This window comes from Chanodichthys erythropterus, chromosome 2 (assembly GCF_024489055.1).
Source record: "Chanodichthys erythropterus isolate Z2021 chromosome 2, ASM2448905v1, whole genome shotgun sequence".
Lineage (NCBI taxonomy): Eukaryota > Metazoa > Chordata > Actinopteri > Cypriniformes > Xenocyprididae > Chanodichthys > Chanodichthys erythropterus.
Window position 1 is genome coordinate 8,302,501 of NC_090222.1, and position 25,000 is coordinate 8,327,500.

Below are 25,000 nucleotides of genomic sequence, written 5' to 3' on the forward strand. Positions count from 1 at the left end.
ATAATTTAAAGTAGACTATCCAATATATGTCAATATATATCACTTGAAGTTTCATCTTAGTTAGGGTAAAAAAAAAAAAAAAAAAAAAAGAAAAAAAAAAAAAACCCTTCTAATCTTAATTCTTGACTTAAGGCAACTTTCATACAATGGTCAATTTTGAGATTTTGCATCCATAGAAAGCCTTCTTTCAGACTAGTGTTGTGAACAACAGTCAAGATGGCATTCCAGGGACCAGTTTACGACAGGGCCCCTCTCTAACTGCTGGTGTGTAAGAAGATGTGCCACACTGTGATTGAGTCTTTGGTGAATGAACATAAACAAATGTTCAGCAACATCAGATAAGATGTTAGGACAACTACCAGACACCTCTTCCAGAGCAGGAAGAGGGACCTTCTGCACCCACCAAAACCAAGGAGAGGACATCTCATTGGACGACACATTGACTCTAACCACCAAACTCATTCCTAAGGTTTAGGCAAGGACTGCCATAAAAATTCCTTCAGGACCCCCTGGATAGAGCAGCAGGGACTGAAATAAAGAGAGGCCACAGAGATCTATCTAAATCCATTCATACCTATGTTTGGATGCCTTAATTTGATCTAAACTGCTTCACATCCACTCCATCTTCATGCAAAGCAGAGTTTCTGTTAATGGTTACTGACTGTTAAAACAGCAGGTCATGGGACAGACCTGTTAACAGATAAACAAATGCATGGACGATGATTTAATCATTTCTGTTCCCTATGATGCTTTTAATAATTTGAAAGAGGTTTGGTAAATAAATAATGCATGGGTAAAATGTTAAAGACACTATTTTAACATTGTACTTTATGCTATGCAAATGAGTTCCACACCAGGGTGGGCAACACCGGGGCTGCTTCAGATAACAGTAGCCAATCACACTCCAGGATTGGCAAGGCGCCCAATTTCAATCTCCTCCTCATCAGAAAGGGATAAATATGTCCCCCGGGTAGACACACCCTTGTTCTGCATTTCCAGCTTGACAGGAAGGAGACATTAACAGACACTCCACGTCCTGAGTTTCTGACCTGACGAGGAAAGAGACTATAAGACTGTTAAGGTGAAGCTTTTGTGAGCAAAACCTTTTACATTGCTTCCAGCTGCACTCTAGCTGCAAAAAGGGCCCCAGCATTGAGGGACTTTATCTGACCCTTACGGCTCCTACAGCAGCGCAGCCCAGTCTGCAAAGGAACCTGTGAAGATTCATCTGACCCAGCTCCCCATTCCATCCTAAGGACCCTCTTGGCACAACCAAAGTTCAGCATCCTCCAGCCCAGCATGGCACGACTACTGGATCGCAACTCTGCGCCCTCCCACTGCACGCAGCCTGCATCATCAGTGGAAGACGTCTACGCTACCGGACTGATCAACCGACTGTGTGGAATGTAAATAAAAACTTACCAAACCTCTTTTCTAGAGACCTTGGCATTAGTTTATACATGCAGCATATGTTTCTAACCTGTTTAGTTAAGAGTTACTTGAGGTCAGCTTGTGACAAATAATAGGGATATTATTTGTTGATTGGTAAATAAGCAATTATTTATCACCATTTTACCAGAACCATTAGGTGGCTTCCACAAGAAGCATTCCCATAAGATTCTCTTCCATTCTACGCTCAGTTCAACAGCATTGCATTTATCCATTCTGTGTTCACTTCATTTATGTTTTTCTTTGATTTAATTCAGTATTCTCCTTTGATTATTATTTTACTATCTTTTAGAAGTGCATATTCATTATTTCATTATTAATCATTGTGGTATTTACTCTTGCATGTCTATTGTTTATACATTTCATTGATTTTTTTTATTTTTATTTTTTATAACTGTGTCTTCCTTGTGTTGATGACCAAAGACTCTACTAGTTGACCAGGCTCTCCCAAATCCTTCAGCTAAATCAGTTGACCAACTTCCTCCATTTTATATTAATTCCGAATTATTGAACAGCTCTTTTGGAGTGTTCTTAAATTGTTAAGAGAGTATTCTTAAAGTCCCTGTAAAGTCATTTTAAAGTATGTGTTTTGAGCTTGTCACACCATGGTAAAATGTGTTATTAACCACCCAGCCAAATTTGAATGATTAAAAAAATCTGCAAGTAAATGAATTAAGTTATCAAAATCTCGGAAAAATAGGCAGCGCTCTCTGCTCTCAAACGCTGGGGGCGTGTCCGCTGTAGGCGCTGAAACCACGCCCACTCGCCAGAGCTGCCGTCTCAACTTACTTGTCTAATGAGTCAAACATACTGATGCATATAAACAAAAGAATCACGTTAGAGGGTTGCACATTTTAGTAGAGTTACTGTGGACTACCTACTTATTATAACATAAGCACACACGACAACTTACACTCATGGGCACGTACTGCCGGACTGTTGTCGAGTCGACAAATGACGGTGCCGCGAGACGGGAGGATGAAGGCCGGGACGGGAGAGACTCTGTGTGGCCACATATATCATCGGTTATCGTCGGGACGGTAAGAAGGCCGAGGTCTGTTCAGTCACATTCACCAAAAACAGCGGATTATATGTGAATCCCAGCTGTCTGATGAAAGTTTGTAAAACTATCCGGTGTAGAACAATCACTTTAGAATCCTTAATATTATCGTTTTAGGAAATTTAAATAAGGAGACCGAGCATATTGTATATTTTAACAACCATGTAATATGCATTTGCGTGACGAAGGCATTACTAGTTAAATGTACAAAGGGCTATAACTGTAATGACACTGGAGATTGAGCAGGTGAGTGAACCGCTGTAGAGTTAGAGGCGGCGCCACGCTCTGTGTCTCATCGACAGTTATATAGTGTTAGGGGAGGGGCTATGCTCGGGGGACGATGTGCGTCATTAGACCCCCGTTTTAGCTCCGCCCAAAAAATCCTGAGCAGAGACTTGGTGAAAAACTGTTTAACGCTCTAACTTCACAATTAAGCATTACACAATTCACAGATTTTGTAATGTGTTTCAGCAATACATTTGTAACATTTATAAAGTGTTTAGAAAGAATTCTCAGAATTGACTTTACAGGGACTTTAACTGGTGCCCTGTGTTACAAAAGGGGGAAGGGGTCATCTGATACACTCATAACCACACCTTAAGTGACACATGATCAAAAATCACTACGTCACCAGTGAATGGATTAAAAATCACTACACTAGTGGAAAGAAAAGGTCGTATTGAGCAGTCGGATCTGAGCATAAATGAGGTTCATCCCATCATAATTCCTGGCCGGCATCATCTAGCTACCCTGCTTGTGTCTCACTATCACGAAGCAGTGAAACATCAAGGAAGACATCTGACCGAAGGTGTCATTCGAGCGGCAGGATTCTGGCTGGTGGGAGCTAAACGCTGCATCAGCAGTTTGCTTCATAGATGCGTCACTTGTAGAAGACTGAGGGGAAAAATGGAACATCAGCAGATGGCAGCTTTGCCAGCTGAACGATTACAGGTAGCGCCTCCTTTCACCTATGTAGGTGTCGACGTCTTTGGACCCTGGGAAATTGTCTCACGCCGTACAAGAGGAGGAGTCTCCAACTCTAAACGATGGGCTGTGATGTTCTCTTGTATGTGTTCAAGGGCAGTCCACATCAAGGTGATTGAAGCCATGAGTACCAGCAGTTTTATCAATGCCTTGAGGAGGTTCTTTGCAATCAGGGGCCCCGCGAAGCAGATCCGTTCTGATTGCGGAACTAACTTCATTGGCGCTTCTCGTGAACTGGAGATGGATCAGTCGAATCCAGGTTTCAAAAAAGTGGAAGAGTACTTGGACACACAGAGTTGCACCTGGGTATTCAACCCGCCCCACGCGTCTCATATGGGCGGCGCATGGGAACGAATGATTGGCATTGCCCGCCAATTGCATGTTGCTTATTTTGGATTGCATGTTGCTTGAGCAGAAAAGGTCTCATCTTTCACATGAAGTCCTGACTACTTTCATGGCCGAAGTAGCCGCAATCATGAATGCTAGACCGCTCATCCCAGTGTCATCGGATCTGGAATCGCTTCTCATCCTCACTCCAGCGATGCTTCTGACCCTCAAGACAGGTTCTGCACCTCCTCCTCCGTCAGGAAGCTTTGAGGAAGCACATCTCATCAGAGAAGAGTGGAAGCGAGTTCAGGGCCTAGCAGACATGTTTTGGAACAGGTGGAAACATGAATACCTCAAAACATTACAGCTTCGGCACAAGTGGCAAGGAAAGAGGCCGAATCTACAAGAAGGAGACATGGTTCTCTTGAAAGACAATCAAGCTAAGAGAAATCAATGACCTAAAGGCATCATCACAAAAACCTTTCCAGGAGAAGATGGATTGGTTTGGAAAATTCAAGTGGAAATTGTCAAGGATGGAATCAGAAAGACCTTTTCTCGGCCCGTTACAGAAGTGGTTTTGCTTTTTTCTCCGAAGACTGATTCTGTTAATTAATGTGGGCTCTTTAAAGACCCCAAGCGGGGAGTGTAATGCCGCTTGAGAAAAAAAAGGATTTTTTTGTTTTGTTTCAGCAGTACAGCGCGATCTGTTTATTTCTGTAACTATAGTAACGTAATACCAGTGCACGTCTTGAATCAGGAAGTAGATCGCCGTGCGGTAGTCAGTTGCAGCAGTGCGCAATGTAACGTCTGGACCAATCAGCCACACAATTATTCATTGTATTTAATGAATTACCCATAAACTCACTCTCCCTATCAAAGTTCTCTGAACTCATCCCCCTAAAACTGTAACCAGCATCCCAATGTTGCTAGCACACAGGCCAACCTAGGTGTCCTGTTACAGTTATATGGTACTTTTATGATCCAGAAGAATTCTGGAGAGACTAGTGACTCATTCTTCCTGAGAATGACAAATAAACTCTCTTAATCCTATGTATTCTCTATATAACCACTTGGGAAATGTATAAACATGTATCCAAGTTTCCCATCTCATGACTTTCCTTTTATAGGCTTTATTCTATGTATTAATTCTCTCTTTTGAACTACTTTGGTATTAATGTTCCATAGTTGCAAATGTATAGTTAACTGAGATCACATTGGCAGCATGCTTGGTATCTACGGACTCCAACTTTCATTTCCTATTTGGTAATTTATGTCACATGTTACTAACTCTGTGACACATTAGTATTATAAGAATCTAGAAGGTTATTCTCTCATTCATCCAATCCAGTGTCTTATGCTAATATCTTGCTACAGAACAAAGACTCGTAAAACTTCCCTCTGAAAGGGGAACTCCTTATTGGCTCAGACACCTCAAGAGGGTGTCAGTGTAAAGTTAATCTGATTTTAGCGAAGAAATCCTAATCTCAGTATTAGAGCGTAAGCCTGTGTTGACGAAGGAATCTCAGCTCAGCGGCATGTAAACTGTACCAGAATTGATTATTCTGCTTTGGTTGGAGAAATACCAATTGCAGTATTGCTTAACCTGTTTCTGATGAATGAATCTCAGTACAGTGTTATATAAATGTAGATTTGGGTAATGCTCCCCTGTTATAGTTAAGATTGATGTCATTCATCTAAACTTTGCCTGCACCTACAAGCATAGCTATCTTTTGACCAAAACTGTGTTTCACTCGCTGAAAGGAATATCAGTATTCATGCACAAGACGGACTTAACTATATATGCTTAAACAAGCTTTGACTTACAGCAAACTGTGTAATTACCCTTTAAACAAGTACAAGACGTTGTTTAAAGTAGAGAGAAGAGTTTACATGAGTAAAATTTGCAAATGCCAAAACATATTTGCATTTTACTGAATGTAATATCAAGTTTTTGAAAATCTGAAAGTATAAGCGTCACATTTTAACTCTATACGTAACTTGTTTGAAATGAGCAGACAGTCTCAATAAACTGTTTGAATTGCCCAAATGTGCATTGGTTCCCATGACAACGACTTGTCACAGGAAGTGCTAACTCATCACCCTGTGATGCCATATTGTAAACAAACCAGGCTAGGTGGCTAAGCTAACCTCACCTAGCAGCCCTGCACCTCAGGCTAAGCTAACTAATAGCTTCTACAGTTAGTGGTTAGCATCATTTACGTGAAGCCTTTAACTATAGCTTGTGTGTATGCAGTGTGAACTGATCTAAACCAATTTCCCTTAACCACATTCCTGGTTTTCTGATTTCTTTCTTTCCTTACCTTTAATTCTTCTCAGCTAATTTCACCTGCACTTAGGTGCATTTCTCCCTGAACACTGTTCAGCTAAATCTGCAGTTACTAGGGTGATTAAATCTAAATTTAATTACATGTAAACTGTTTAACTAAAGAAGAATTCTAGGATTTATTGAGATATTTCAATAACACGTTGACTAAACTTCTGGGAGGGACACACACATGGTGTGGTCCTGAACACGCTGCAGCTGTGACCAACTATAGGATGATTTCCAAAGCTAATCTAATTGTTAATCACTAGTGCTATTGACTATTCCCAATACCAGGTCATTCTGCTGTTTTAATCACTTCTTTAAATATTTTATTGGTTTTAATTATAATAGCAGTCAGCTATTTGTTTTTACTAGTATTTCTTTCATCTATGTGATTTATTTACATTTTCCTGTTTAGTTTTGTGTGGTTTAATTTCCCAATATAACCACAAGCAACTAGACATACTCTCCTTCTTGATTTTGTTTATTTACAACAGTTGCTTCAATTTTATGAGCCAGTTACAAAGGAATCCGAATGATTGCTATGGCATAATTTTGAGCACCACTAATAAGCACAATCTAATAGGAAAGCTCTCCTCTTCCTCTCTCTTTCTCTTTTCCATTTGTTCGGAGGTCAAGCCTGTTGTGAGCCATCAGTAAGAAATACTAAGAAATAATCTGACCACAAGAACCATCTTAAGTCATTTATTAAAGCTAGCTGTATTTTATACACCTGGCTGCTCACTGTGCCTTTAGCCCTAAATTCTGTTTGATCTTGCAGTAGTCTCTTGCCCTTACTCTCACCACAAGCGTGCCTAAATGTTGCAGATGCTCAGCCTAACTGCCCAGATGGCAGACCAAAAGGACTGGCTATGTGTCGTGAGGAACACCCTCCTAACCAGTGCTGCTGAGCAATTACGGCACCAGAGCCAAAAGCAACTGGACAAAGATGGAAGAGAAGTAAAGGCAGATGATTCAAACCAGAGGTGTGATCACAATGATCTGACTGAAGTCAACTTCTTCTTGGCCCACATCCTCGCTGTTTTGAAACAGGAGGTGAACAACCTCAAACTCCAGATCACAGAGACTCACAAGGAGCTGATGCATGCTAAAAGCCACATAGACCAGCTAGAGATGGAGGCTCGGGACAGACACAAGGACCCTGACAGAATAGAGACACAGAAGAAAAGAGAACTGAGACTGCAAACAGAACCACTGCAGGAGAAACATCTCACTTCACTGCATGGAGTCAGCAGAAGAACCTCCCCCAGCCAAGCACAGAGGTACAGAGGGGGAAGCCAAAGCCTTCTGCTTGACACCTTATCAGCCAATTTCCTGAAATCCTCTGCAGCTGCAGAAGGAGAAGGATTAATTCAGACAGACCCAGGTACCAGACCTACCACAGGGAGAAGCCAGGGATGGGAGCATCCTCTTCCTGCAGACACAGCAGGATCTCCAACAGCAGGCAGCCAAAGGACGACTGGACACGCCTGCATCGGACCTGCAGGAGCTTCTAACGCTAGTAAGATAGCTCCTTGAACAGTTCTTACCTGAGGAGTACTCAGCAGTACAAGCTTCTGACCACTCACACAACACCAGCTCAGAGACCTGAGCTTGTCTACTGTCTACATCAACCGCAATGGAACGACCACCACTCCAGGAGACACATACAACCAGAGCCCATCACAGCCTTCCAGCCTTGTGTGCCAGTGGTGTGTCTGATCTTTCTACACCTTCAACGTCGCTCGCTGGTGTCCATAGAAAGAACAACAACGACCGAAAGGGGGGATGTAACGTCTGGACCAATCAGCCACACAATTATTCATTGTATTTAATGAATTACCCATAAACTCACTCTCCCTATCAAAGTTCTCTGAACTCATCCCCCTAAAACTGTAACCAGCATCCCAATGTTGCTAGCACACAGGCCAACCTAGGTGTCCTGTTACAGTTATATGGTACTTTTATGATCCAGAAGAATTCTGGAGAGACTAGTGACTCATTCTTCCTGAGAATGACAAATAAACTCTCTTAATCCTATGTATTCTCTATATAACCACTTGGGAAATGTATAAACATGTATCCAAGTTTCCCATCTCATGACTTTCCTTTTATAGGCTTTATTCTATGTATTAATTCTCTCTTTTGAACTACTTTGGTATTAATGTTCCATAGTTGCAAATGTATAGTTAACTGAGATCACATTGGCAGCATGCTTGGTATCTACGGACTCCAACTTTCATTTCCTATTTGGTAATTTATGTCACATGTTACTAACTCTGTGACACATTAGTATTATAAGAATCTAGAAGGTTATTCTCTCATTCATCCAATCCAGTGTCTTATGCTAATATCTTGCTACAGAACAAAGACTCGTAAAACTTCCCTCTGAAAGGGGAACTCCTTATTGGCTCAGACACCTCAAGAGGGTGTGACATCTTCACCCCTTATATTCACTGATCACAAGGAACCCCCTCTCTTCCTGCTCTTCCTCCTCTTCTTCTCTTTTACTGATGAATGCTGACGTCAAGATGATGCTTTAAGAAGCTAGAAGCTTCTAATGAACCCCAAGCTTGTGCCAGGCCTCGGCCTAGACCTTCCATTCACCAAAGATCCTCTGAATCCAGCCGGTTCTCTTTCGTCAAGAAAATATCAGCAAAGATTCAACGGGAGCCTCCACAAATTGCATCAGGACAGTTTTAATTCAACTTGGAGAGACATGCAAGTATCAAACTTAGTCCCATTATCGGATACATTGAGTATCCTTACCCCTTTTAAAGAAGGGCCTGTTAAAACTAAACTGATGGTTTGCTCAAGGCTGTTGATCTGCTGAATGTCCAACAATGCTGTAACTTCTTGCTTCCTGTACTTTGCTTTCTCTCTCTCTCTTGGTAAACTGTATGCATGTATGTGTGTGAATGTTAGAGTAGTTTAAGTGTTTAGTCTAGTTAATAAAGTCTTGTTCATGTCACACGTAAGGTTGTCCGTGTTTTGCGCTCATGTACTGGAGTCCCTATTCATGTCGGTCCTGACTACAGGCTTTTAGTAGAATAAGATTGTTATTTCCCATAACCTGGAAATGAACATTTCTTAGTTAATAAACAATTAACACTGTGTGTTCATTGAACAACAGGTTAATTGATTGTAATATTAATTTTATTACATTAAGTTAATTTTATTGACTGATTAAAATATTAATAATTAATTATAACTAGTTATGATTAATTATTCATATTTATTTTGAGCTAATTTGCTACAGCAAGCTCTCCCGGTCATCCGTTTCTCAGGCGATCACTTTTTCCTCTTCTCTTTTGCCAAAGCAACGTCTGTGAGTATTTCTTATCATGTAATATTGGGATAGTGCCTATTTTCATCCTTGTGAGATTATTGAGACCGCTAAGTTAGCTTTATGTTCATACTGCTGATTGTTTATTAGCTCGATTGCGTTTTCATATAGATCACCGCTGTGTAGATAATCCATGCTGTTTTCTCTGTCACTTTGTATTTGGATTTAATATTAATATACATTTTATTTGTATTGCATTACAGTTTCACAATATTCCCAGTAAACTTTATGGAAATGAATCATCTGTGTCCTGGGGTTTCTTGGGAGTGTTTAAGCTGAATGGAGCATAGTCCATGACAATACACATGTATATGTACGAGTACATACAGTCTCATTATACCTTCACATACACCTTAAACATACACATTCCTAAACTTGCATGTTAGCAATTGTTTAAAGCATACATACAGCCCACATATACATATTCAACACCTAAAATGGAAAAAGAAATATAGGCCTACTACTTGTTCCTTTAACATGAACAAAAACGAAACAAAGGCGGTAGAAAAAAAATAAATAAATAAATAAAGTATCTATTTGTCGGATGTACTATAGCTCGTTGAAAAATGAACAAGCAATACAAATAATTGAAACACACAGAGCATACCATTGTCCTTAACCACTAAGCCTTTAAGAAGTTACAAGTCAAGATTATTAATGAATATTTTTATTGGGTTCCATATTTTTATAAATGTCTTTTGTTTTTCTAAAATCCTATATCTCAGCTCTTCTAAAGGTAACACGTAACTTAGCTCTCTAAGCCACATTTCAAAGGTTGGTACAGACTCAGACTTCCATTTCTGTAAAATTGCCTTCTTAGCTAAGATCATGCTTAATGAAACAGCTTGCGACACATATTTACTTCCAATATTTGAAGTATCTCCAAGAATGCCCAATTTTGGCTCAGGTGGCAAATCAATTTTATATGCATCGGAAAGAAATTTAAATATATTCTGCCAGAATGGTGTAATTTTATGACATGACCAAAAGGTATGAGACAATGTACCTTCTGAGGCTTTACATTTGTTACATAAAGAGGATACATTTGGGTAAATCCTATGTAATTTAGTCCTTGAATAATGAAGCCTGTGAATGACTTTGAATTGGATTACAGTATGCCTTGCGTTAATAGAGCAGATGTGAATTTCGTTAAGACAGCTTTCCCATGACTCACCAGAAAGTTCCACACCAAGTTCCTCTTCCCAAATTTGCCTAATATGATCAGTGTTTGTGTTTACCTTATCTAGTAGTAACATATAAAAGAAAGAGACTGTGCCTCGTTCAGTTGGGCTGCAGTTACTTAGACTTTCCAAAGTTTGATGTATAGGGATGTTTTCAAAACCAATTAAATGCTTTCTAGCAAAATCCCTAATTTGTAAATACCGGAAAAAATCTGTAGATAAAAGATCATATTTTAATTTAAGTTGAATAAATGAGCCAAATTTATTATCAATATATAAATCTCTTATGGAACTTAAACCTTTTTGTTTCCATTGGGAAAAAACCTTATCCTGTAAACCAGGGGTAAAGGCATGATTTTTACAAATTGGGCTATCCAAGTATATATGTGGAAGATCCAGATATGATTTAATCTGCTTCCATATCTTAAGAGAGTTATTTATTACCATATTCTCATTATAGAACCTAGATTCGATTTTTATTGGACTGTTCAACAAGGCTTCTAAAGAGGTCTTCCTACACAATGTTCTTTCTAACCAGACCCATTCTGGTATCTCCACTTTAACCTCTGTAGTTTGTCTCCACCAGGAAAGGAACTGTAAATTAGCAGCCCAATAGTAACATCTGAAGGACGGAAGATTAAATCCTCCCTTTACTTTGGGTTTCCATAAATGTTTTTTTTTTTTTAGATATTCTGACCGCTTTATAATTCCATATAAATGAAACAATTATAGACTCCAATTTTGCAAATAATTTAACTGGAATAAGAACTGGGATGGATAAAAATAAATATAAAAATCGAGGGAGAGTTACCATTTTAATTGCATTGATCTTTCCTGCCATAGACATGGGTAAGGTCTTCCAAAATGTTATATTATCTTTTAGCTGGTTCACTTTAATATACCAATTCGCCTTGAGTAGTGTGTCTGCCTTTCTTGTGATTGTGATTCCTAAATGTTTGAATGAATTATGAGCTATTTTAAATGGAATAGAGCTTAGAAAATTTGTGTCAATGTCCTCGGTTAGTGGCATTAGCTCACTTTTGTCCCAGTTTATTGTAAAGCCTGACAGTTTATTAAATGATTCTAAAAGTTTCAAAAGAGGTGGAACATACATTTCTGGCTTTGCTATATATAAAAGTACATCATCTGCATATAAAGATATATATTGGGGTCTATCATTAATTAAAATAGGGGAAATTTCAACATTCTGTCTAACATATTCGGCCAAGGGTTCCATCGCTAGTGCAAATAAGTAGGGGGAGAGAGGACAGCCTTGATGTGTTCCTCTATATAGTGAAAATGAGGCTGATAGAGTCAAGTTTGTAAGGACTGAAGCTTTTGTTTAGCAAATAAAATATTAATCCATTGAATGAATTTGGCCCCAAATCCAAATCTTTTTAGAGTTGCAAATATATACGGCCATTCGATTTGATCAAATGCACGTTGAGCATCTAAAGAGATCAAGCATGCTTTTGTTGTATGTTTTGCATATATTATATTATAAAGGCGTCTTAAGTTTGATTGTATGCGCCGATTTGGCATAAATCCTGTCTGATCTTGATTAATGATAGAACCAATATATAGTTGCAACCTATTAGCTAAGACCTTACTAATAATTTTTGCTTCTATTGGAATTAAGGAGTTTGGATGGTATGATGACATCTTCATTTTGTCCCGTCCGGGCTTAGGTATTAATACTATGTTAGCATTGTACAGTGTCGGGGGTAGTTTCGATTGGGAGAATGAATGATTGATCATACGAAGGAACATTGGAGCAAGAATATCCCAGAATTTTTTATAATATTCTGCACTAAACACATCTGGGCCTGCACATTTATTTTTTGGGATATTTTTAACAACTTCATTAACCTCAGCCAAAGTAATTTCCTTCTCTAACATTTCAACAGCTTCTTCACTTATTTTGGGAAGATCTATATTAGATAAGAATTTATTTATTTCATTTATATCTATATTACCTTCGGATGTATATACATCTTTATAAAAGTCTGCAAAGCATTCGTTTATTTGTTTGGGATCAGTTAATATTTCGCCCCTCTCTGTCTGAATTTTGTGAATGGCTCTAGATGCTTGAAACTGTTTAAGCTGTCGAGCTAGTAGTTTGTGAGGCTTCTCACCTCATTCAAAATGGCATTGTTTAATTTGGTTAAGCTGTTTAGCAATTTTTTTGGCAATAATAGTATTATATTCACTTCTCAATGCTACAATTTTCTTTAAAGTAGTTGAACAGTAATTAACTTTATAAATTTTCTCTAATTCTGTAATTAGGCCATCTATTTCATTTAATCTCTTTTTATCTTCTTTATCTTTCATTATTTGAAATGAAATTATATTGCCCCTAATGACAGCTTTCATTGAGTCCCATAGCACCGAGTCAGTCACATTACCAATATCGTTTTCAAACAAAAAGTACCCAATTGTTACTTTTATGTAATCAGAGAATATTATATCACTCAAAAGAGAGTTGTCAAATCTCACTATTAAAAAAAAAAGGTTCTTTGGGGTTCTATATAGAACCCTAGGGTTCTATATAGAACCCTAGGGTTCTTTAACCAACTTTATAGAACCCTTTCTGCCAAAAAGGTTCTGTATAAGGAGAAAGAACCCTTTTGGCACGAAAGGGTTCTTTGGGCTAAATGTGCTTTATATACATTATTAGTGCTTTATTTAAATGATAAAACATGAACATTATATTTGTGTTTTTACTTCAATTCGACTTAGGCACACCTTTCATTCTGAAGAAAACATACACGTTTTCAAGTTTAATAGCTTTATTAGAAAAAAATAATTGCTGCATTATCCTGTAATGAAAAAAAAAAAAAATCTAAATATAGCCTACGTTGTTTCTGGATCTAGACGCTAGTGGCAGAATTCTGCCATCTGCTGGTTAAAGAAAATCCTGTAGGAATTACTTAGATTCTGAAAGTCATTTCTTATAACTCAGCCCTCCAAACAGATTCACTAAATGATCTTCGACATAAACAGCAAATACCTTGCATGTGTATGCGCTGATCAGATTCTGTACTGTCTGCACGCGCAGTGTCGGATTTCAGAGTAATTAGAATGCGCGTGAACGCAGCATTTTAAACTTCAACCGTTACGGACGTCCGTTTGATCTCAGCGCTCGAGAGGACGACGCTTAAATTGGTAAGTGAGAAAATTAATATCTCTTACGTTATTTTAATTACATTTGCCTAAATCCTTGATATATTTACACACCTTACATGTTTTTTTCAAGAAGCAAAAAGAAGAAATGTGGTTTATGGTGTTGTCCGGCCGGGCATGCGCTATTCTCCGCCAGGAGGTTTGTCATTTCTTACATGAATTCCTGAAATCTCTGTTAAAAACGGTTGTGAAGTGATCAATAATGGTGGCTAGAGTTCATGTTATATTCTAATACACTTTTCTTTGTTCTGTAGATTGTATTTGACCTAGAAAACGCATAAGAAAACTATGTTTCAGGAGGAGTCAAATCACGTGATCACTGCCAGACTGCGCTGTTATAAACATGAATTCAAGAGAAACCCCGAAGAACAAGAGAGGAGCTGATGAAGATGTTTCTTCTGTGGATATAGCTGTGAGTATTTGGTGTTTGCAGTTATAGCAAACTTTTTTCTGAATTAATTGAAGGCCTAATTTATGCTAAACACTGTATTTGGTTCTTGAAGATGCATTATGAAATGAAGATGAAGAAAAGACCTTCAACTGCAAACCAGTGTCACAAAAAAGTATATTATTTTTACTCACAGTACCAACTTTGGGAAACGTGTAAATCTGCTAATCTGAAATGGCTTATATTTGTTTTTCCATTTTCCATTATTAATAATAATAAATAAATTAATATTTCTGTTTGCACTCTCACTGCAGGGATGAACTCTGGAGTGCAGCATTACTTCAACAAGATGAAAATAACACACTCCTCTATGATTCAAGTAAGTTTTAAGATGTAATTGTGAGAGATTCCTTTGTTTTCTGTTGTACCGTACTCTCCATAAATCTAATAAATGTTTTTCTGACTTGCATCTCCATCTTAGGATGTCAAGCCCCCTGAAGGAGAGTCCGCATCAAAATGGACTTGCCCCTGATTGAAAACACAGAGATGTCAAAACTATCTGTTGGCTGTCTACTTTTTGTTCAATATGGAGCATCCAAAAGCCAGTTTCTTTCATTCAGCACTATTTAGCCCTTCTCAGTACTGAATTTGCCGTGAGTCATTTGTTTTTATTGTTTAAATGCTTATCTGAATGTTAAATTATCATTTAACACTTATGAATTTAAAAACAATTCTACTAGCTAGTCTTTTAGTTCATTTTTTAAGAAACATTTATTTATGTTAACTCTTCTGACTATTGCTCTATGAATTGCAGTGTTTTATATTGCTTGTGTCATTGTAAATGCTAATAAAAATGTCTTAAATTATTACATATTTGATTATTTTGATGTGTTATGCCTATGAGTATTTAAGTTTTTCTAGTGATAAAGTATCTATATAAGCAGGTTATTCATAAAATGTAATTAAAATAAATCAAAAACTAAATAAAATTAACCCATAAAAAGGTTCTATATAGAACCTTTTTTCCTGGCAATAAAGAACCCTAAAGGGTTCTTTTGATTGAACCTTTTAGGGGTTCCATATATGAAGCGCCTGATAGAACCTTTTTTGGTTCTATATAGAACCTTTTCTTCTAAGAGTGTACATCCCTTTTTCCAACCTCAATTTTAAGTCCAGTGATATTGGGGCATGATCTGATATTAATATGTTATGATATTGAGTGGACCTAACCATTTTTAACAAATTTGAATCTATAATAAAAAAAAAAAAAAAATCAATTCTAGAATGAGACTTATGCACTGATGAGTAAAAAGAATATTCTCGAGCTGATGGGTTTAAATGCCGCCATATATCTACCATGTTGAGATTCCTCAAATAAGTGTGTAAAGTTGCTGCAGATTTACTCGTTATGCTACGGTTTGGCTGTACATCTTTAACCGGATCAATGACACAGTTAAAATCTCCCCCAACAATCAGATTACATAAAGCATAGTCTGGTATTTTGTCGAACACTTTTTCAAAAAAACACGGGTCATCGTAATTAGGACCATACAGGTTGACTAGTGTAATAGGAACCGAAAGCCGTACCTGATTCCAAGATTCTTGCATTTTTTTCTTTATTTCAGCAAATCGAGATCTCTGCTTCAACACGTCAGAAGTCAGATCTGGAAAAATGTGTACCCTTTTTCCTTTATATTCCAGAGATTTATCTCTGGCCAACTTCAAGATTAACTCCTTCGTTTGGTAATGATGTAACCTGACGACAAACGCCCTCGGACGATCATCTCTCCGTCTCTGCAGGGCCCTGTGCGCGCGATCAATCTGAATAGGTTTGATGAAGTTTTCCGCACCCAGCAGATTTGGGAGTAGTTCTGTTAAAAACTCCGTAGGTCTGCCATTTTCTTCCTTCTCTGCAACACCAATCAGACGAATATTATTGTGTCTGGAACGAGACTCAAGATTGTTGCATTTATCTCAGAGTCTCTTACACTCTTCCATTATTTCAGTGTACTGTTTCTCGACGCATGTCAGGCGGGTTTCCTGACTCATGGTAGCCTCTTCAATTGACGTAACTCTTTCTGCCGTGGTCGTCAATGTGGATCGTAACTCTGTTAATGTTTGCGTGAACATGTCAAATTTTTGACTAAATGAAGTGTTTAAAGCTGTTATGGCATCCATGATGTCTTGAGTGGTAGGAGAAGTTGAGCTACCATTAGCGCCGGTTAGTTTCGGCTCCCCCACGGTGTTGCTCGAGATGATGAAAACTACCTCATTGGGTGATTAATCTCCCACACTTTAATGCACTATGAGAGACTCAACTGTGATTTTGAAAGAGTATCACCATCCAGTTGTGGAACCCATCATTACATGATTCCGCACCAAATCTGAGCATCTCTGCTGGATGCTGCTTTATAAAAAAGCCATTGTGCATGTTTATAATTCAAAGGAAGTCAATGTTAAGTCCAGATCAAGGCCATTAGTTGCAGCTCTGATGGGTGTCCTACTTGAATTATTAATCTAGTGTCAGCGAAGCAGAAGAGAAGGTTATTGCTTCCTGAACATCACCTAATCATAATACCAATGTCTCTCAGCACGATTCAGCAGCTAATGTATGATTCAGAGGCGCTCCATCAAATTGCAGGAGTCCAAGTGAAACAACAGTCTGGCCTGTAACAAGTATTTATGTGTCATAGTGCTGAATCTGACAGAGGACGACTGACTGGTGGACAGAGCAAGTGTGCCAAGTCAAGTCACATTTATTATAATGTTTCCATGCACCCTCAGAATGTGATTATAATGAGATTAAGGCAATATTGTGATTAAACTTTATCTCATCTCATGTAAACAAGATCAAATTGATGCCATTAAGCTCATAATTGTAGCAACCATAATTGTAGTAAAATATGTGGCTTATGCAGATTTTAATCACAATAAACAGGCTTGCAAATACTTGCATCTTCCACTCTGACCAAAGTGTGCATGTGCTTCTGATGTATGCGAATAATGTTGCCATATACAGATTTGTAAATATAGTGGTAAAAAAGGCATCACATTTTTGGGATGCTGAAGAAACTGAGTTCATGTTGACAACATTGTGTGACAAATATAATGCAGTATATTGATGCTCAAACATCAAAATGGAAGCATTTTAGGCAAGTCAACGGAAAATGACTGAGGTCAGATAAAAAAAAAAAAGAAAAAAGTTGCAGCTATAAGCAGCTCTACAGAAGACACAATCTAAGACTCAACAGATGGTGGTCTTCGGAAGGTTTACTGACCAGTGAGAGTTTAAAGCACAAAGAGAGACATAAGGGCTCTGCTCTAAAATCTACATCTGTGACCTGGAATCCATTTGCGCAGCATCACTTTGAGCAGCTCCATGTGTAGTGAACATGAATCTGAGACATTGAGAGCTTTAGAGTCTCTAGACTGTTGTAAATATTAGTGCAAACTTGGTTCAAAATGTGTCACTGGATCACTCAAACATCTGGAGGTGGTTGGATATGTAGCCGCATCACGTGAAAGCTCAAAATATACTTCACTTTTTACACATACGCAAGGGTCAGCATACAGTGTATGTGACACAAATTTCGTCATCAGAAGAGTATGCACACCACCAGATTTTTGTAACCACGCATACTTGTACATGCATTATATTCTATATATATATATATATATATATATATATATATATATATATATATATATATATATACATACAATTTTTATTAGCGTGTCCACAAGGTGGCAACAAGCACGAATGCATTGATTCACAAGGTAGTCAAAGAAACAGAACAGACCGGAATGCATGCAATCTACAGCAACGATGTAGGAATATATAGATGAGAGATTTTGCGAAGAGGTTAGAAAATACCCTCATTTGTACAACTCTAGCATGAAAAATACAAATATGTTTACATGGGTTGTAACTCCTCGCAGGAGATTGATCAAAACTGAGCATGCATGGAATGCCTGTGCATGCGTATGAGCCAAATGAAGTATACTTTGCAAGGCTGTGCATTCGACTGCGCGCGTGCACTAGTGTACGCGTAAAAAAACGAACTATAAACATAGCTTCAGACTAAAGAACAGGACCCAACTACTCATCTGACACAAATTCCCTCTGACACAGCTAATGTTTAGGGTCTCATTCACAGGGCTCACTGTATTGGCCACAGTGAATAAGCAATAACAACACTGTCATGAATCTCAGGCATTGGTGACAGCTTCAGCTGGACTGGGTCACGGCACCATAAGACACCTAATCATGTAACCTCACAAAATACAGTCAATTAACCCATGGGACCTCTTGATCCTCTTCCGGTTCAATGCTGCTCAACGCTGTTGCCTGCCTGCTGTCTGACCTACGCTCGGAGCTTCATGGAGTTTATCCTAAATCCTTTTCTTTATTCCTATTCACATAATATAACTTTCTTATTTTCACTAGATTACTTAACCTATTGCATAGTATTACTAAACGGAATGATTTATTACTAGCAATCCACCAGCGTAATCACCTAGTGTTAGCCATAACCTGCTATCTACCGTCTACTTTCTTTTTTCCTCTAAACCAACCTTCCTTGTCAATTTAATTGCGGATTTATCCGATGCATGTTATTCTGATCTGTCCACGCCAGATCGGGAAGCTGTGGAGACGTTGCTGCCCAGCATTCATCGATCCACCGCGGGGTACAGCGTACCGCACATCACCCTTGCCCCAGGCACCAGCAAGCGACCGAGACATCCAGCCAGCGAGTCCCGTGTGCGTTGCAGTTTTTCGGACGGCGTTCATCAAACACACGGTCAGTCATGTCCGACGATTATCATGTGTATTAAATGCAACATGTACAGCTTAGCTCTTTCTGTCAGCAGTGAGACTTACACATGTGATAAATGCAGGGATATTGTCAGGCTGACAGAGAGAATCTCAGAATTAGAGACACGCATCCAAACTTTAATTGAGGATAGTGAGAATGAAAGGGCCTTAGATACTGCTTTGGATGCGACTAGCCTAGTAAACACTGCACATTCGGTTCCGGTTGTAGAAGCCACGCAGAAGGTTAACTTAACTGTGAGGCGGCATAGTGGCAAGAACAAACACCACTCTTCCGTTCCGATTAGAACATCAAACGTTGAACGTGAAAATAGAGACACCAGCCACCATAGTCACATGTTTGCCGGGGGCCAGAGCACCTGACATCAAAGCAAATTTAAAAGTACTGGCTAATGCTAAACGTAAATATTCTAAAATCATTATCCACGTCGGCACAAATGATGTTCGACTTCGCCAGTCGGAGATCACTAAACATTAAAGAGGTGTGTGAACTCGCAAAATCAATGTCAGCAGAAGTAATTTGTTCTGGCCCTCTTCCTGTTCGTAGGAGTGATGAGATAGTTAGCAGGTTATCATCACTCAATGGCTGGCTGTCTAAGTGGTGTGCGCAGAATAATATAGGTTTCATAGACAATTGGAAAAGCTTTTGGGGCAGACCTGATCTGTTGAAAAGAGATGGTATTCATCCCTCCCGGGATGGTGCTGCTCTTCTATCTAGAAATTTGGCAAATAGTCTTAGAGCTGAAACATGACAAACCAGGGCCCAGATCAGGACGCAGACAAACTAAACCGACCGTCTGCTAGCCGCCTCACGTCACAGCACATAGAAACTCTTTCACCTAGATATTATCACATAGAGACTGTGTCTGTACCTCAAACTAGTAAATACAAAAAAACTTCTGAAACTTTTTAAGGGTTAAAATTTAATTGTTCAAAAAATGAAAATCACAGATAAATCAGATAAACAAATGATAAAGCTTGGGTTACTGAATATTAGATATATTTCTTCAAAAGTACTTATTGTAAATGAAATTATCACAGACAATAAACTAGACTTGCTGTGTTTGACAGAAACCTGGGTAAAACCAGACGATTACATTACTTTAAATGAATCTAGTCCTCAAGGTTATGATTATCGACACAATCCTCGACAGAAAGGCAAAGAGGGAGGTGTTGCTGTAATTTATAGTAATATATTCAGAACAATTCAAAAGAATTTTAAATATAATTCCTTTGAAGTGATGGTGCTTTATGTAACATTATGTAAGTTGACATTTGTGCTGGCTACTGTATACAGGCCACCAGGGCACCATACTGACTTTATCAAAGAATTTGCTGATTTTCTATCAGAGTTAGTACTGGCTGCGGATAAAGTCCTTGTTGTTGGTGATTTTAATATCCATGTAGATAATAATAAAGACGCATTTGGATTGGCATTTGCAGACATTTTAAACTCTATTGGAGTTAGACAACACGTGTCAGGACCCACTCGTTGTCGTAATCATACCCTAGATCTAATACTGTCGCATGAAATTTATATTGATGCTGTTGAAATTCTACAGCAGAGCGATGATATATCAGATCATTATTTAGTCTCGTGTATAATACATTTAGCCAAGGCTACAAAATCACCACCCAGCCATAAATATTGTAGAACCATCACGTCTACCACTAAAAATTGCTTTATAAATAATCTCCCCGAGCAGTTTCATCGCCTTAGTATACCTGACAACTTAGAAGAACTCGATGCTGCAACAGAAACCATTGGCTCTCTCTTTTCCAGCATATTAGATGCAGTCGCTCCTTTACGTCTAAAGAAGATTAAGGAAACTAATCCAACGCCGTGGTATGATGAGCACACTCTGGCTCTAAAACGAGCTGTTAGAAAAGCTGAACGTAGTTGGAAGAAAACAAAACTAGAAGTTTTTCGCCTTTCGTGGAAAGAAAAAATGAGTGAGTACAGAACGGCTATAAGAAATGCTAGATCTACTTATTTTTCAAATCTCTTAATAGAAAACAAACATAATCCTAGGTATTTATTTGACACAGTGGCTAAATTAACTAGAAACAGAGATTCAACTGCTGACGTTTCCATAGAGCACAGCAGTATTGACTTTATGAACTTCTTTACTTGCAAGATTGATAATATTAGAAAGAAAATTAAAAAACATGCAACCGTCTACAGTTTCCCTTCAGACAGTGCACTGTAGTGTCCCTGAGGTAAAACTAGAATCATTCACCGCTATATGAGAGGAAGAATTATCTAAACTTATCAAATAATCAAAATCAACGACATGTATGCTAGACCCAATGGCAACTAAACTACTGAAATAAATGCTTCCAGAGGTCGTAGGTCCACTTCTTGATATAATTAATTCATCCTTAACACTAGGATACGTGCCAAAAACCTTTAAGCAGGCTATTATTAAACCCCTTATTAAAAAACCTCAACTAGATCCGAGAGATTTAGTAAATTACAGGCCAATATCGAATCTACCTTTTCTGTCAAAGATACTAGAAAAGGCAGTTTCAACACAACTGTGCTCCTTTTTAGAAAGAAATGGAATCTGTGAGGATTTCCAGTCAGGATTTAGACCATACCATAGTACTGAGACTGCTCTCGTTAGAGTTACGAACGATCTACTCTTATCATCCGATCGTGGCTGTATTTCTCTATTAGTGTTATTAGATCTCAGTGCTGCTTTTGACACTATCGATCATACCATTCTTTTAAAAAGACTTGAAAACTATATTGGCATTAGTGGAATTGCTTTGGCATGGTTCAAATCGTACTTATCTGACCGTTATCAGTCTGTAGTAGTTAATGAAGAGATGTCGTATCGATCACAGGTTCAATATGGAGTGCCACAAGGCTCAGTACTAGGACAGTTGCTTTTCACTCTGTACATGTTGCCCTTAGGAGAGATAATTAGGAAGCATGGTGTTAGTTTTCACTGCTACGCTGACGATACTCAGCTCTATATTTCCTCGCGCCCTGACGAAACCTACAAATTCACAAAACTAACAGAATGCATAGCTGACATTAAAAACTGGATGACAAGAAATTTCTTATTATTAAATTCAGAAAAAAATGATATCCTAATCTTTGGACCAAAAACTTCCTCACGAAAAAACCTTGAATACTCTCTAACACTTGACGGGTGCTCCATTAAACCTTCGTCCTCAGTTAGGAACCTGGGTGTGCTCTTTGATAATCTTTCATTTGAAAGTCATGTTTCCAGTATCTGTAAAACCGCCTTCTTCCATCTAAAAAATATATCTAAATTACGACATATGCTCTCAATGACAAATGCGGAACAGTTGGTTCATGCATTCATGACCTCAAGACTAGATTATTCTAACGCTCTACTGGGTGGTTGTTCTGCTCGGCTTTTAAACAGACTACAGTTGGTCCAAAATGCGGCAGCTAGAGTTCTTACTAGAACCAGAAAGTATGACCATATTAGCCCAGTTCTGTCAACATTACATTGGCTCCCTATTAAACATCGTATAGATTTTAAAATCTTGCTAATTACTTATAAAGCTCTAAATGGTTTAGCTCCCCAGTACCTAAGTGAGCTCTTAATGCATTATAGTCTTCCACGTTTTTGCAATCTCAGAATTCAGGCCAGTTGATAATACCAAGAATATCAAAATCAACTGAAGGCGGCAGATCCTTTTCCTATTTAGCACCTAAACTCTGGAACAATCTTCCTAGCATTGTTCGGGAAGCAGACACACTCTGTCAGTTTAAATCTAGACTAAAAACACATCTCTTTGCTCTTGCATACACATAACACATTATCAATGCATTAACATTTTTCAAATCCGTTAAAGGATTGTTACGCTGCAATAATTAGGTCGGCCGGAACCGAGAACATTTCCTATAACACTAGATATACCTGTACATCAGAATAAGAATGGCATCTACGCTAATATCTGTCTCTCTGCTTATCCTGAGGTTTGCCGGGTACTGGATCCAGGCCGAATCCAGATCAGATGAAGAACCTGTGTCTGGACCTGACTACAACGTAGCCCAGGAGACAATGGGCCTACAGATCCAGTTCTGGCTGCATCTATAATTCAGATTTTTAATCTCCGTATCCGCTTACATATATTTATATATAATCTATTTTTAATCTCTATAATAAAAAATTATAATTCAGAATTTGATCTCCATATCCATTTACATATATTATATATACCTTCCAAGGGGTTTTTTCCCTCCTAGGACTTTTTTCCCAGTGCTAGCATGCTGGCTTTTTCTCCTACGGGTTTTTTTCCACCCCTGGGAGTCAGCCAACATTGGCTTAATGTAGCACCATCTTGTATATGTTACATATTACCACGCTTGTTTGTACAGCTTATTTTTAACCATTTCCCTTTTTTCTGTGCTTCTAATATGTAAAGCTGCTTTGAAACAATTACCAATTGTAAAAGCGCTACATAAATAAATTTGACTTGACTTGTTAAGCATGCAGCAAAAACAGGATGAACACACACAGCCCCAGCACATTTCCATTACCTGAACCCTGGACATGCGCTGATATCATCTACATATGGGGTGTTCCTTTTTCCAGCAATAAAGAAAGGAGGGATGGTACAGGGTGGTGTGGAAAGAGTGGGGTGTGATGAATTGTGACATGTTAGGAAACAGCTGGAGCTGCAGTCCTGCCTTTCCTGAACTGATACAGACAACAACCTCCTTGTTTGGCCCAGCTCTACAGGAAACCCAGGTTTGACGTGTCAGAGCCTGGCACTCACAAGGCTACGGCATGTCCTTGAAACCACCATCACCGCAGTGCAACTCCTACTGGTATATATCTTGTTCTCTCTGTGTGTTGTGCACTGTGAACCCAGTTGCATACAGCACATTACAGCAGGTGCTCCATGATGAAGCTGCTTTCTGAAGCTTGCACACTCTAAAGAATATGTCAGAGTGGATCAGATAAACTCACTGGGAGGGACAAAACTGCACTGTGAATGGTGGATCTGTGTTGAAACAATACACTCAGCATGTCAATGGATGTTTCCAGTGAAATAAAGCTAAATTGTTAATTAGCTTTCATACAGACTAAAGCTGAGCTTGGCCTCTGAATAATTAATTTCACATATTGTTCTTAAAGTGATGTTGTGCAAACAGAGGACAGTGGGCATCAGTCTGATCCCATCAGTCCTGAACACTCAATCACCATGACTGGGGTGTGCTCTTCAAAACCAAGTCCTGCATGTTCACCTGATGACCTGTTTACTGCTATACAGAGTGGAAGTCTGTAATGAGTGGTGTTTGCCAAGATGAAATTCACTATCATTACTTATACAAAGCATTTCCCAACTTTATTACAGTAATGACACCAACACTAAACATGTTCTCTTCCTAATCAATCATCATTTCAACTCATCAGATCATTAGCATAGAGTCAGAAACCTAAAACGGATGGGTCAGATAATAGACACATTCAACATGTGTACTATTGGTAAGGGTTGGAAAACACTGGGCTAGACTAGAGTTGTGCTTCAACTGGAGGTGAATAGACTGACAATCTTCACCTGGAAAATAAACCACGTAAAAAAATAAAATAAAATAAATTAATTAATTAAATAAAAACATGGTATTTTTCCCAAATATCCCCCAAAATGTCTTCACTGTAAACATTTATTTTTGTGATTTTAACAGAAAAATAATGCTACAGTAAAAAAACTGTTAATTGGTTAACATTAAGTTTTATTTACTGTGTTTAAATGTAAAAAAAAAAAAAAAAAAAAAAAAAAAAAGAAAAAATCAAACAATACATTACATATTTGGTAGTAACATTTGCAAATTTAGTTAAAAAAAAGCTGCAAGTGATACGGGATGTAGCACAATGCGGAGCAAGAAGAGCAAAAACTGCAGAAATTGAACAAACATGAAAAACAGCTGGT

The 25,000-nt window shown here is 38.4% G+C and overlaps 1 protein-coding gene across 1 annotated transcript in view; it reads right to left on the reverse strand.

Annotated features, from left to right (window-relative positions):
• Positions 1 to 25,000, reverse strand: part of cdkal1 (CDK5 regulatory subunit associated protein 1-like 1) — a 472,612-nt gene that overhangs the window by 154,131 nt on the left and 293,481 nt on the right. The gene's annotated exons all lie outside the window — the stretch shown is intronic.